This window comes from Montipora foliosa, chromosome 3 (assembly GCF_036669935.1).
Source record: "Montipora foliosa isolate CH-2021 chromosome 3, ASM3666993v2, whole genome shotgun sequence".
NCBI lineage: Eukaryota > Metazoa > Cnidaria > Anthozoa > Scleractinia > Acroporidae > Montipora > Montipora foliosa.
The window spans coordinates 22197441-22199940 of record NC_090871.1 but is presented as its reverse complement, the minus strand read 5'-3'; positions in this window follow the sequence as shown (position 1 = coordinate 22199940).

The window sequence follows — 2500 nt, the reverse complement described above, 5'->3', positions numbered from 1 at the left end:
TTATTAAAATTTTATTTTAGTGTAATCTTACTAACTATCAGGTGCCGGCCTTGTCTTGTGGGGCTCGTGCATCAACATGGATATTATTAATTCAATTGAAAGACTTCACTGCAGGGCCGCTAGAATTATTTTTAGCCTACCTAAGGATATGTCATCAACTGATGTATTGAGTTTCGTCAATTGGCATACGATTAGATTAGATTATAACGTAGAGATAATTAAGTTATCTTTTAAGGCATATAATGATTTATTACCTGAGCCGCTGTATACCGCTATCTTGTTAGAGCGGGATAGCCGTTACTCCTTACGTGGTGAAAAAGTCGCTTTAGTACCAACTTTTAATTGTAGATTCCTGAAGGACTCCTTAGACTAACAGGAGCCACTTGTTTGAATTATTTTAACTATCATGATGATAATATTACTACGAATCTAAATTTTAAGGATATTAAAAAACGGCTTATCAGTGTGAAATATTTTGTAAATTTTATCCATCCACATCTTTAAGGAGCAGGGGTGACGATGTGGTGAGAGCACTCGCCTCCCACCAATTGTTGTGACGTAAAAAGTTACCATGGCAACAGGAAAGCCTTGCCAAAACACCCTATGTTTTTGCTTTAGTTGCTCATATCTGAAAATTAAACGAACTCGGTGACCCCAATTTTTTATTGCACAAAAGTGTTCAGGGGGGGTCTTGGGGTATGGCATGCCCCCCCCCCCCCCCCTTTAAATTAAAAAAATATTTTAAATTATAATAAAAAAAAAGCAAACCCCTCAAATATTGGCATTAAAGTACATGACATGCAAAGGGAAACGATCGGACGAAACGTCCTGCCTCCAGCTTCAAAGGAAATAATTGGTGTACTGAGACGATTTATTGTCTTCTGTTGTAACGGGTGGCGAGCATGGAAATGGACTGAATCTTCCGTGAAAAAAGTTGGGCCAATTCTTTTCAAGTTCCGACTAATTAATTCGTATATGAACTAATAGCCAGAAATTCACTATGGCTACCAAATATTTAGTGGGTATCTCTAATAAAACAACCGAACTTTAAGCTCGTTTTAAAGTAATGAAGAAATTTAATATTCATGTGCATTTTGAGCACAAAGCCGCGAAATTACAGAGGGGTTAAGGGTACAATTCGATTAACTTATATGGAACGAGAAGATACCGATTGGTTAAATATACTGCACGTAGATATTGTTTCAAAGTGATGACTTACGCAACAACTTGATGAAACACAAGAAATTGGAGTAGACATTTACATATATATATAAGTATATAAGCACCTTAGTTTTTACATAGTTAATGCCTTCAGATGGTTATGAAACTCGGCAAGTCTTTTTGTTTCATGTTTTTGTCTGTATTTTTGGCCTTGACGGTGCACAAAGCACACCTTCTGTCAAGAAGATAGCCAATCAAGTCTTTTGATTAAATTATGCGCAACTAATTTGCAAACCCGTGCGCAGCGTAAGCAAAAGATTGTGCACTGTCACGGTCAATTCAACATCGATTCCAACAACATTGTTCTCGCTTTTAAAGGTTTTCAAGTTTCATAACCTGTCTCTCAATTGACTGTGGTTTTTATAATTGTAAAAAGGTTGAAGCTGAGATAAAGACAAATTCAAGAGTATGCTAAGGGCAGACCTCTGCTCAGAGTTAGTTATCGCATAACTTTTCGTATTTTGGTCATTTAAAAAAAAAAAAAGTTAATATTGATTAACAGATGAGAACCCAATGTATTTAACTTTCTCAACCACGAACCGTCAATTTCCATAATTCATCAAACTTTGCCTATTGCTTTGGTTTTAAGACGAAAGGATATTGTTCTCTGTCCTTTGGGATTTCTCCCGTCAGAGTCGTTCGGTAACAGCCGGGTGTTAATGGACAATTATTGGATGAGGTTGAGCATGATATCATGAATTATCAAAACCGAGGTCTGTGTTATCTGCCTCAGCCTTCGGCTTCGGCAGATAACACAGACACGAGGTTTTGATAATTCATGATATCATGCGAAAACCGAAGTCAATAATTGTTTTATTATACATTTTTCACATAATTCATCCTCAGAAACAGAAGCAAAGCGTTCAGCCATTATGTTTCTGAGGAAAACACTCCAAGGGGCTTAGTAGCCAGGCAGACGTTGAATATGTAATATCTGCAGCAGATATTACATTTATCATGTCAAGTTCACAAGCTATTGTGAATTGATTGAATGCTCTCGACCAATCAGATTTTTCATAGTGAGTCTGATGTATAATAATATAACTTAATTCTTTCTCACGAAAAATGTTGCGCTGATGTCATTATTTTATAAACTTGTCTTGGTTTCGAAGTCGGCAAGCCGTAGAAAACAACAACTTTGATTACGTGCATCGCATCTTTTCACTTTTGGGCAGCTTTTACAACTGGAACGCGGTTTCATTGGTTCACCGATCAAGACTGTTGCCGAAACCGTGTCGATTTGAAACCGCTGCCAAAAGTGGAGCGTTTTCAAAACGAT